Source organism: Rousettus aegyptiacus, unplaced genomic scaffold (assembly GCF_014176215.1).
Source record: "Rousettus aegyptiacus isolate mRouAeg1 unplaced genomic scaffold, mRouAeg1.p scaffold_m13_p_3, whole genome shotgun sequence".
NCBI classification, from domain to species: Eukaryota; Metazoa; Chordata; class Mammalia; order Chiroptera; family Pteropodidae; genus Rousettus; species Rousettus aegyptiacus.
In genome coordinates, this window is record NW_023416306.1 from 47,347,086 (window position 1) to 47,360,089 (window position 13,004).

Below are 13,004 nucleotides of genomic sequence, written 5' to 3' on the forward strand. Positions count from 1 at the left end.
TTTTCTTATCTATAACTAAGTTATCTTTTTATTCCTAAACTTTCATTTGGTTATCTATAGCTGCATAGAACTATGCAAAAATATGGTGATTCGAAACAACAATGCATTGACTTCCACAATTTTGGGGCTTGTCTGGGTGCTTCCTGCTTGAGATTTCCCGTGTAGTCATCTCAAGACTCCACTGGTCTCACATGACTGGATGTTGATGCTGGCTGTTAACTGAGAGATGAGCTGGGTCTTTGTCTAGAGTACTTGCCTATGGCCTCTCTATGTGGCTTTCATTTCTCATAGAATGGCTGCTAGGTTCTGAGATGGAGTATCTCAAGGTGAGTGTCCCAGGAGCCCCAGGCAGAGACTGAAAACTTCTTATAACCTACTAAGAGAAGTTCCAGGGTGACACTTCCACCTCAAACCTGTTCTTAAGAGCACCCAGATTCAAGAAGATAGGAACTAGACTGTACCACCCACTTGATATGAGGAGCAGCATGCACCTACAAAAGGGGAAGGAATTGATAACAGCTACATTTGAAAACCAATACAAAATTTATCTCTTCTTTTGTATTTCCTAATGAGATTATAATCATTCATTTGCGCTCCCATTATTCAACAGTCTGTTTAATACAGTAGAAAGAGCACTGAATTCAGAGTGAGAAGGCCAAGCCAGCAGTCTCAACCAGGTGTAAAACCAAGCCAAAGCAGCAGCTGGGTTCTGAGGCGTCTATGCATCCATGTCTAGCTTTGGGGAATTTCTATGCCTTCTAATTTTACTCCAAGTGCAGGATTAAGGAGAACTAATCTGTGGTTGTTTCATCTCCATTTTAGACCCTACTACCCCCTGACAGATTAGGGGAGAGGAACTAAGTTGGCAAGAATTTAAAAGTGAATGGAATAAGGCCAGACAAAAATGGTCCCTGCTCACGCTTGGGAGCAGAAAGATAAGGGGGTCTTTTTCGATGGCAAATTAATTCCCCCGTCCTCTCCAAAGGGCATCCTCTACCGTGTACAGACAGATGAACGTTTTTTAATCCCAACAATGTCACCTCTGTGACAATATTACCTCTGTGATCTTGGACTAGTCATTTTCCAGTTTTTTCATTTGTAAAATGAGAAGAATAGGTATTTCAGAGGTGCTAAAGGATCTAGGTTAATAAGTGTATAAAAACATTGTGAATAGTAAAGGCCTAGGTACAAGTATTTTTAAGAGAATTGCCTAAATCAGGGCAAACTTTCTCTATTAAGAGCTAAGTGATAAATATTTTCAGCTTAGTGGACCAGTGATCTCTATCAGAACTACTCAATTCCACTGTTAGAGTGAGTGAGCCTTAGTAAAAAAAAAAAAAAAAAATGGTGATTAATAGTGTGGCCAAATTTGGCCCTTGGGCCACGGTTTGCCAACCTCTGGTCTAAATTATGATTTCACCTGTGGAAAAATAGGTAGAAAAGTCAGAACAAGTAAACTTTGAATAAACTATTTTATTTATATTTACTATGACTCAGACACTAAACAAGGTGAATTACAAATGTGAAGAAATGGGAAAATACTGTTTGATACCAACAGTTCATACTAGATTTCCTCCTAGAAAGAGAATAGTAAGAAAAAATATTCTGACAAGTGCCTGGGAGTAGAAAGGGAGAACATAGGATCTTGGGGCGAGGAGATGTGGTATATCTGAGAAAAGAGAAATGGTATTCCATTTGTTCCAGACAGGAATTGAAAGTACAGCAGGAGTATACATGATTCTCATGCAGCCCTCCCTTGTGAACCTCCAAATCCTTAGTAGGGTTATTTAACTCATGAAATATTTAGAACAAATGTTTTTCTTTTTGGTCTAGTTTTGTCTTAGAAACCACTGAAGCAACTGGGGTCTCATACCTGATTTATTTGGAGCAGACCCTCAGTACCGTACCAAAACCTTAGAGTATAGTAGCAAAGAAAATCATAAAAGAGTAAGTCCCAGAAACACCTAGAAATCACAAGGAGACCTCTGGAACATGACAAGCCATGGAAATTGGGTGCAGAAACACTTAACCAGATGTCCAGAGGGCAGAGACCCCAGCTGGAGTCTCTGGCAGAAACATCCAGCATATCATGATGTAAATAACAATGATTATAGCAGTCTTATAAAACATGCCAAATACTTTCTACTGAAATGGTAATTAAAGTTTTTTTAAAAAGTCACTAACTACCCCATTCCACTGATTACAAAGATTTTTTAAAAAGAAGACATGTAAGTTAGTGGCACTTTTTTACATGGTTTTTAATGGAGATATATCCAAATTTTTCCTTTCTTTTAAAGTGATCAGTTCTCTTTGTGCAAAGGTTTCTCATACATCATATTCTCTGCAATCACATTTCCAAATACCCTAGTGCCAAATTTGGTTTAAAAAAAAATATTAGAAGTTAGCAATTACCGCTGGGCACTTGAGAAAGAATATTCATAATAATAAGATGAACCTTCTGTAGAGTAGTGACATGTAAATGTGTGTGTTCGCTTCTCTGGGAATGAATGGTGCTGAGAGTGCCATGGTCAGCTATCTGCTCACATATTCTGGCACATACTTGGCACAATACACTTAATTATTAGCTGTAAAGTTGGACTGAGCCGCTGCTAATAATGGCTGAAGAAAACATTTTGAAATATCTTTATTTTATAAGGAAGGCACTGTGGTAGAGAAGAAAGACTTCTTACAAGGAAATGTGTGATCTGAATTTGAGTTTGAATCCTGCAACTTCTTGCTTCTGTATCCAGAGTTCCTACTGGATTTCTACGAGCCTCAATTTAATCATCTGCAACGTGATAATAATTCCCATCCTTCATCCATCACTTGGTTGTTGTGAGAATTAAATGAGAAAAGGTAAGCAGAAAAAGTTTTGCAAACTGACATAGACATATAAGTTCTTTTAAACTGATATTTGAGATGACATTGTAAATAATTGTCAGGTATTTTAAATATATGTTCGGGTTTCACTTAGTAGGATTCAAGCATGATTCTGTTTTGAATATATTATCAATATGTCACTAATGTATAGTAAGCATAATATCGTCTCTGCCTCCAGTTTCTTCTTTCAGTATTACCACTGTCTGCAAACTGATAATGAATAGAATGAAAGCAAATAGCGAGTTGTGCATTATGTGGTCAGCACTATTGGTTGCCTTCCCAAGAGCGCTTCATCCCTTCTCCCTTCCTATTAACAGAGCACGAGTTTTATTCATATGTCCATATACAAATCCACATGTTTAACTCTCATTTCAAGAATAAATATTGAGTTTTCAAAGCCAATCATAGGGATCTCATTCTTTTTGTCAGTGACTGATTAAGGGATGGTCATGTAACTCAATTAAATTGTCGAATTCATGGTAACAAGCACGTACTATATGCCGGGCACTTTTCAAGTGTTTTTTTTACATATTAGTACTATCATAACAGCAAACCTATAAGGTAGGTTACATGACTAAGTTTTAAAGCTGAGGAAATTGAGAGCTAGAGTGATTGAAAATACTTGTCTAAGGAATTAGGTAAGTAGAACTAGATTACAAACCCAGGTAGTGTAGCTCATCATTCATGCTCATTGCCACTATGTGATGCTAAGGTGAAAGTCTCCTGAGTGCTTTTGGAAAAGTTCTTTTCACTAATGAAAAAGAGTCAAACAAGATATGGCTTATTTCCTTCTGCTGGACATCTGATAATTGCATGTGATACCTAGAATAATGACAGTCATCTTGTGACAATGAAGGGCGCTAAACCATACACTGAGGATAACAGAGTGAAAAGACAGAAAAATCCTAGGTCTTTGACATTATATAGAAACACTGACTTTACAAACTCTTAATCTCATGTACTTTTGCACTTCTTACAAGATGCAATAATATGTTTTCATCAATATTTAACCAATTTTGAATTGGAGTCATCTGTTACTTGCAGCTAAACACATTCCAGGTCGACTAATACAGACATGCTATTAGGTATGGTATGTCCAACCGGAATGACTACTCTCCTCTGCAGTAGCAATTTACTATCACTAGAAATATGTTAAGGATTCTAAAAGAGGATTACAACTGGGGGAGAGTAGTTTAAAGAGTGACCTAAGATGCTCTCCAATTCTAGGTTGCCGACTTAAGTGAAATTCCAGTTTTCCCTATAAGTAGGATCATTAAATTGGAAAATATTAAAGTACTGTTGAACAACTTCCTAGAGAAAATGTAAATATTTAGAATTAAAGGAAGAAAAGATAAATTCACGGAAATGTAGATAAATTCACGGAAATGTAGGCAGATCCTATGGTTCAGTGAAAGAACCGAAACCAAAAACAACTTGGAGATTTAGGTAAGCCAAACTTAACTTTGAGATTTAACTTCCTCTGTTCCCTCCTTAAAAATCATGCAAACAAAATTCCTAGTGTCTACATCAACTACCTACATTCCTCTCTTTTCTCTTTGCCTCCAGTTTCGGGAAGAAGATCACGAGACCTCCTTTCTAATTTCTCTCAAAATTGTTGATACTTGTCTTTTACTCCCCAACCGAACTGGGACTCCTCACACAGTGGTTACTAATAACTACTTCTTTTTTTCTTTTTCTTTTTTAATTAACTTCTTAACTTGCAGATCCTACAGTGTGTTTTCACTCCTTGACCCATCCAATCTTTCTGTGACATTTGGGCAACTTATGCTTCTTCCTCCACCTTTCATCATCTCTCTCTGAATGACTTTCTCTGCCCCTGATCCATTTCCACTACCCAACTCCAGATCTTCATCTCTCATCTGGGCTCCCAAAAGGCCCCCCCATCAAGTTCCATGCTGACCACCAGCGTCATAAGTCTGAAGCACAGGTCTGACAATGTTTTTTCATTTTTTCACTTTGGATAATTCCTCATTGATGCAGATGATTATAGCCTCCAGAATAACACCCAAGTTTTTAAGATGTTGCTCTACCTGTCAGCCTCAGTTTCATCCATTGTATTTATGCACCCTATGGTTTACCTATATGAAACTGTCTACTTTTCTAGCTCTGTGCTGTACAGTCATGCTGTTTCATTGTGTGAATTATTCCTATCTACCATTCCTTGGCCTGGCGAAATCATCATATCTCAGGGAATAGCTCATATTATGCCTTTTCTCTTTATCTTGCCCATCACCAGGTAGATTTTTAGCTCCCCATCTGTTTCTATAAACATACCTCCCTCCAAGCATGGGAAAAGCAAGAGCTGCCTGGATAATACAATGTATCATCGCTTCCAGCTCCACAGAAATGCCCAAGGCCTGAGGACCTAACCACAGCTGAGCTAATGTGTCCCTTTCTGGATATCTTTTTATTTGAGACCAGGGAGAGCTGTCACTGAATCTCTCTGCCATTCAGTCAGGCGGGGGGGTGGGGGAAATTATTATCCTACAAAGGAGCGTATGCAGCCCAGCATCAGACTGTTGTAAAGGGCAGAATCAATGGAGTAACTGTTTCAAGATTTTACATAAGAAAAGGTTGTGACCCAATAATTTTGTACCCAAACAAATTTTTCATACGGGTATAAAATTCTCAGAAATATGAGGGCAAAAATAAAAATGTCACCTATATCTTAAAATTTTCAAAACAGGAAGCAAAACCAGAACTCAACATGAAAAGTTGAGTCATGAAGGGTTAATGGTATTCTAGAATTGTTTTTACCAAAATCAAACACAAATAAAATTTATTTTGATAAAGATAAATAAAAGTAATGATTTAATAATGTTAATCTGGATATAAAGCTACAGAAGACTAAAGTATTCACATTAAACATTATTATTAAGTAGTTTTTAAAATTCTGTTCGAGGCAGTGGGATAAGAAAAATAAATGAAGTACAAATGAGAAAATGATTATTGTCATCTTGAGATGATACTATTATTTATGTGCAAAACTCAAAAGAGTCCTTCGAAACTAATAAAGTTTATTCTATGTAAAATGAATGGGCATGTCAAGTATACAAACTTCGGGAGTTTTGCCTATGTATCACCAATAACTTATTAGAAAGTATGAGGAAATAAACTGTAGTAGTTATATGATTTGGGTTACAATTTGAAGAATAGATAGTTCATAACTATAACGTATTTTCCCCAAAGCAATAGTAATACTAGGCATGCAGAAGTAGTCGCTGAAAAACTATTAATAAGCATAACCCAAAATAAATATAATAGCTGAGAAAGAAATATGCCTGAAAAAATATATATCCAATAAATTTATACCAAGGAGCATAACGACTATAATAAATGGAAAAATAGCAATAGGAAGACTTAGCATTAGAGAAATATCAATGTGTCTTCAAATAATGCTTAAATTTATTAAAATCCAATCTATCTCAATATATTTTTACTTGAAATTTAATTAAGATCATGTGAAATCAAAGCAAACAAAAATTTTGAGAGATCAGAATAATGAGGAGGGCTTTACATTAAGATCTCAAAATATGTTACAAATCTATAATAATCAAAATAATATGGCATCAATGTCATTTTCTAACAGTGATTTTTTTTCTCTACTTCTTTGCTATTATAATTCTGACCTTCTCAAAGACATTTCTGTGAAATTTTTTTGGACCACCCAATCTGGAAGTCCCTTCTCACATGTCTGCCCTTATTTTTGGTCATTGATCCCATACTCTTGGCTATGTAACAAATTTTATACATGCCTTTTCTCCAGGAGTTTCAGTTCCTATGTTTTTATCATCTTCATCTTAATGTGCTTATGCCTACAAGAGAAAAACAATTGTTTTTAATACCATCAATAGCAGAGGGCAATGTGAGATTTAATAACATGATAGCAAAGCTTCAAAGTTAGATCTGAGGACCCCCAGTAGCAGCAGCACCTGGGAGCTTAGAAATGCAGACTTGCAGGCCCCATCTCAGATATACAGAATCAGAAGCTGTATTTTAACATGATCCTCAGGTGATCTGTATGTACATTAAATTTTGAGAAGCACTGCCCTAAAGAATTTCATGGAAAGAAAATATTTCACAATTCTCCTGAAATAATCAGATAGTGTTGGATATCTTCCTATGCTGCAAAAGAATAGACTTATTCAAATCATATGAATCCTTGATACACAAAAATTTAGTGATACAAAAAAGTGCACTAAAGAAAAGTGGGTTCAGGGGATGGGGATAAATCTAATGATAAAAGCAAGTCGAGGAGGCATGTACATGGAAACTGTGAAGGCAGCAGTTCATAATTTGGAAGTGACTCGGTACCCAGTTACTTCGACAAGCCTTTCTAATTTCTCTTTCCAACTCTGGTCTCACTACTGAGATATTGTTCTTTATCATCACCTATCTGCCTAATCTACATTTTAACCTGGGCTACCCTGATCTCACCTCCAACTCATTATGTTTTTAACAAAACCAGTTCTCCCCCATGAGGTCCCCCCACTCCTAGCAACCTAAGTCTTCAGATCATCCACTAGAATGTAACTTCCCTAGCAGTGCAGAGTGTGGTTGCCTGGTTCACTTACGTAGCTCCACGAGACAGTACAGTATAGCACTGAGAACATAGTAGGCATTCTACAATTGAATGTTCAACAAATGAATCTAAGCAAAAACAATTTGGACATCCATTGTTCCATCCAGGTCATTCTATCAGAACAACACTAGATTGATTTACAATTGATCACTACATCTCCTTGGAACAATGCTTATTTTGCCCTGTAAGTTTCCGTAAGTTTACTTTCATCGTACCATTACTGTCATCATCACCACCTTATGCCTAGACAATCATAGAAAAATCTGAGGTACTCATTCATCTCCTTTCTCTGGTTCTGTAATCTATCTCCAAGTAACTTTTTCAATCCACTGTTCCCCCAAAGTATTAAATTCACACCCTCTACCCTGATGTTGAAGTTTTTAGGGTCCAAGCCCAAGCATCCTTTCTGGACTTGTTTTCATAACTTCCCAAAGGGAATATTCTTTTTCAGCCAGGAAGATCTAATCATACTTCTTGACTGTGCATTCCCTGCTAGGAGCTATTTCCCCAAAGTAAAATATTTTTTTCCTATCATATCTGTCTATCACAACCTACTCATTCCCCATGACTTGGTGCGTCCCACTTTCTCAATGAAACATGGTACCTGGCCACTTTAATCTAACAGAATTCATCACTGTGATCTCCCCTCTGAACTCTCATGACAGGTACTATCTATAATGCCCATCACTTATTATATATATTCCTCTGAACATGTATCCTTCTGCATTTGTGTTGTACATTTGGGTAAATGATCAAGTTAGGGTAGCCTAAGATTAAAGCCTCTCTCTACCACATAGTAATGATGTGACAGTAGGCAACGTTTTTTCACTCTCTGGGTCCCAGTGTCTTTATCTTTAAAAAAAAGTACCTACCTTATAGGATTGAGATAATTAAAATAAATTACTTACTTATAAAGTCTCTTAGCAGAGTATCTGGAACATAAACAATACTCAGCAGTATTGGTTTCTCTTTCTGAGAACCTCTTCCTTACAGCTGGCATTATATTCTTATACATTCTTATATTCTTGTGTATTTCAATACATCAAAACATTTATTAATTCATTGGTTAATTGATAAGAGTTAGTGTTGAATATCAACGCAGACTTTCTGCTGAAGGACTTTAGGAGCAAAATTCCCTACTATTGGAGTAGACAGTAGGCACTCTTCTCCAAAAGAAAGGTGTTGGGAGAGTATGTGAAAGGAAGAGACAAACAGATAACATGATTAGAGTCTTAGATTAGATTATCTTATCTTTGATAACATACCTTGGTTTTATCATTAAAACTATACTGAGAAATAGAATATGTTGCAAAGAAACCTCACTGTGTAGCCTTGGACAAGTAGCTTTACCTCTCTGAGCCTGCCTCCTCATTTAACAATGGGATTAGACCAGATGACCCCTATTGTCTCCTGGAGTGCTGTGAGGATAGAGTTACTTTGCTCTGAAATACCAAGATTGTGTTATTTCCTTTTGTTTAGGTAGCGGTCCTAAGAAACATTCTTCATCTAAGTAACAAATTGTTACAAGATTTATTTCAGATTATAGAAGAATATATGGTAGCTGAAGAAAAAAAAAGGGTTATAGAAGAACAGTTCTACCCATTGTTGATATTAAGTTGTAATTCACTTACTATTAAACCTCAGAATTTTCATACTCACTCTGACGAAGTATGATGCCTTGTATTTTAACAGTTAGTGATAACAATGGTTAATCTTACTTTACTTTGGTAAAAGGGAGATTATTATATACAGGTTAGGCAACTTACTCAAAATAAACTATTAGCTTATTGGCCAAAGTAAGACAGCCATGGGTTTCCTAATTTCTACTTCCTGATTTTATTAAACACTCCACCTGCCTTTTGAGTCTGAATTAGAATTATGTTTTATTATGGCAGTTGTCAAGCATGGCAAAGTTCAAGTAAGATACTATTACTTTTTATTCAGTAATACAAAAAATATTTGCTATTAGGTCTCATGCATGCCCTGACTTGACAGGTGATATTGTGTTTAACACACACACACAGACACACGCACACACACACGTATTTTCAGCAAATCGACATCCATGCTCTAGGAGACACGCGATGTGAGGGCATGTCTACACTTGTCTTTGACGTATCTAGGGGAAGGGAGTAATAAATTGATATTTATTTCCCATAAACCTTATTTCAGTGCTCTCTTTAAGAGCCTTGTAAGGCCAGCCTAAGGCTACCCCGTGGCTGTGGCTACCCATTCAGCAGCCCATGTTTCAGGAACTGCAGGCAGTCTCCAGTTGCAGCCTGAGTCCCCGAGCTTCAATGCGGAGCTGCTGAACAAGAAATATGAGATATGCCAACCTTTAGAAAGTCTCCAACTCCACGTTCAGCAGCACTGGATTCAGGAACTGGACATCCCATTTACCTTGAAACTTTGGTTCGCTGTCCTTTCAGTGAAGGCTAGATCTTCCTTTCCCTTCTCACCTGTCTCTCTGCAGAAGAATTCAGGAATTACTTCCATGGGAGCTGGTATGAGATGAGCTCTGTTTATGCAGGATTTCTGGACCAGTACTCTTCCACATCAGATCCACTGGTGGCCCCCTTCCTGTTGAACAAGGTGTCAGTGTCCACATGACACAAGAACACAGAGCTGCGCTTGTGCCACAGAGCGCCAGGTCCATGTAAGATGCCCCTGTGAGAGGCTACTGGTCTGCCCTGGGATTTCTAGCCCCGAAGACTAAGGCTCTCAGCAAGATGCTTGGAGCTGTTTCGACAGGATTCCAGGTATTAATTGTTCAACAGTAGGCAAGCCTCCTGTGGCAACAGCGAACCTCAGAACAGCATGTTGAGGGGTGTCCCTGGGGGACAAGACCTGAAATCATCTGGGTTTTCAATGGCAGCAAAGGCCCAGTTGCCATCAGAAGCATCCCCCAGTTCTCTTCAGAAGTATGAGGTTTGTTTTTACAGATATGCTGTTCCATCTAAAAGGCAAGCACAGTACCACCTGAAGAATTGGAGGAAAATTTCCTCCTTCATCTGCAGGATAAAGGGGCTCTGGATGTTGTGAAGGTTTTTCTTATGTTCATTCAAGGATCAAGGACCACATCGTCTGAATCCTTCTGGCAAGTATGGAAAGCCTTCAGTTAGTTTTTACTCCCTTTACTTACACAGTTCTCCCAGTAGGTTGCGTGAAACCTGAGGCTTTTACTGAGGTAAGGACCAAACAAAACAATTTGACTTAGATCCAGTGCCCTCCGCATCAGCGATAGAAATCATTTGGTGATAGAGGCTAGAAGCACCACTTCTGCATTGATGGCGCCCTTGCCTGTCAGGGTGTAAGTGTATCTTAGAACCAACCAGGATAATTTTTGAATAGATAAAAATGCTGTCTCTGTCCCTGGAGATTCCTGGATCAGAATGCAGGAAGTGGAGTCGTGTCCTCCTTCGATTTCCCTCTACAGTAAAGGGTCAGGCCATCAATTTGCCTGGGGAAACCATGACTTGGCTAACTTCTCTCTCCTCTTCCACCACGTGCTGGACACAGGGGCAAGTGATGAAAGAGGAATGGGGTGGACTGCAGCCCCGTCACAGATGTTGACTCACCACTGGTGAGCCTTTTCTCTCCCTTGTCACCCTTTTTCTTCTGCCAAAGTTAGCATGCTGGATCAGTAGGGCATAAATATGTGTGTGACCGACCGTTCCTTAGGCTGGACAGTCATCTGGCCAGATAAACTAACAGGCTAGGAAATCCAGCTGGAGCTGGTTGTACTTGCCCACGTCTGTTACAGCATATGGCGCATTTACTTGGAGTGACTGACAGAGCTATTTAACTTTACAGTTTGTCTGTCTGACGCCCCTACCCAAATACCACGCATACTGTCATGTGCTAACGCAAAAAAGCGCTGGTGAACAGTCCCGACGTATTTACAACTCGTGGATTTCATAAGAGGAATACATTAAAATTGGATTTGAACTCCACGGTTCCCAGGATGGGAGAGCTGAAGAGAAATATTTGGAGACATACCCTTTAATAGGCCTGATCATTTTATACAGGGAGAAATTGAGGCAGAAAAATTAAGTGACGCCCTCCCCCGCCCCGAAGGACTCACACAGGCAATTAGCGCAAGGATTAGAGCTAGAACCCTCAGCCCTGACTTCCAGTTCAGTGCTCCTTCCGGCCCAGGCTGTCGCCACTTGTTCAGCTTCACATCATCTTCAAACCCTGGCCTCTCGAAACCTTTCCTGGAATTGAACTTCTGAGTCTAAAATGGTTCAACGCACACTTTTGGGAAGGGAGAGCCAGGAGGCCTCTAAGTGGTTGGATCAAGTTTTCTAATATTTACATTGTAGGATAATCTGCATAAACTTCATAAATAATGTAATTTCCTACAAAGGGAGTTAACCATGAGCTACATGGCCTTTTGAAAAATCTGTGTTATGCAATCACCCTGGCAAAGTTAACACAGTGGAGTACCGAGGGTAACCACTGATTGCAGTCACCGCTATTGACCATTTTAAGTGTGACTATTTTTAAAATACTGTATGCCTCATTAAGCTGTGCTCTGAAAATGAGAAATTTGCTTTAACTGCATTGTTTTGAATTGCTGAGAGAAGAATCTATCAACCACAAGGTGCCCTACTGCTGAACTCAGCCAAAAAGCTGTTAATAACTCCAGCAGATGTTTCAGCTTTTTAGGCCAATAGACTCCCTCTCTCCCCGCCCTCCCCTTTCCAGAATCTGATGCCAACATGACTGAACTCCAGTTTCTGCGGTTGCCACCGCAGCGGCCGGCTGTGAGGGCCAATGGTACAAGTGCTGCTGAGGAATGATTCTTCAAACAACCAGTGACAACAGAGCCTCAGCCCTTTAAGGTCAGAACGTTATTGCTTTTGCCATGAGAAGTTTAAATCTTCGGGGCGGAAATGAAGGTAAGGGCACAGAATTGGTGTTTCTCTTTTGTTGTCTGCCTTCACTGGCAGTCATTTTGTTTTGCTTGTTGTGGTTTCTCCCAACACTAAAAGTCCATTTCTCAGGCTAATCAGAGTGTTGGGCTTGCTATGTAGAGGGTCATTAATACAGTAAGTCCTGAATGTCGTCAATAGGTTCTGTGACCTTAAGTGACACGACATATAACAAAACCAATTTCACCATAGGCTAACTGATATAAAGAGTTAAGTTCCAATGGCATCGCATCAATGTTACAATAAAACAACACTGAATGAGAAAATGTTATTTGAGGACCTGCTGTACACTGGTGTCCCAGTTGGTGCAGCAGAGAGGACGTTGGGTTAGCAGCTTTACAAAGGGAGCCTCTGAGTGATGCACAGTTTTCTGCGGTTGTTTGCCTGATTCCATGAGGCTCAGAATGCCCTGACCTTAGCAGTTCTGCAATATTAGAAGTGTGTGTTATAAATATAGGTACATCCCTGTGAGATAGGTAGAATATGAGGACATACAGGGCCACCGTGGTCCCAAATTGGAATTTGTCAACATCTCTGGACTGGCATAAACCTGACATTTTAGCCTGAAAATTAAGTCTATGTTC